Raw genomic sequence first — 444 nt, forward strand, 5'->3', positions numbered from 1 at the left:
TATGTGGAGAGTGTAATGTGTCTTTGTACGTTTGTGTTCATGTCAGGTCGTTGACCAAATCCGGGGGAAGTCAATATGTGTGACCAATGCTGACAGTTCGTATGAGCTTCTAATATTACATGTATTAACTCAAATGAATTGAATATTATTCAATGGGCAATGCTATATTTAGTAAAAGCGAAACAAGACGCTTAAATAAATTAGGATATAAGAAATGAAGTAATATAATGTGAATAAATCTAAACTAATCAAATGTAAAGCATGCACACCCTCGTATACATACATACATACATACATACATGCATGCATACACGCATATACATACATATATGTATATACATACACACATATATATATATATATATATATATATATATATATATATATATAATTTAATGCACGCAGTATAAAGATATTGCAATAAGAGCTACTAATAGTTTCTTG

The sequence above is a fragment of the Octopus bimaculoides genome, chromosome 5 (genome assembly GCF_001194135.2).
Source record: "Octopus bimaculoides isolate UCB-OBI-ISO-001 chromosome 5, ASM119413v2, whole genome shotgun sequence".
In the NCBI taxonomy this organism is placed as follows: domain Eukaryota; kingdom Metazoa; phylum Mollusca; class Cephalopoda; order Octopoda; family Octopodidae; genus Octopus; species Octopus bimaculoides.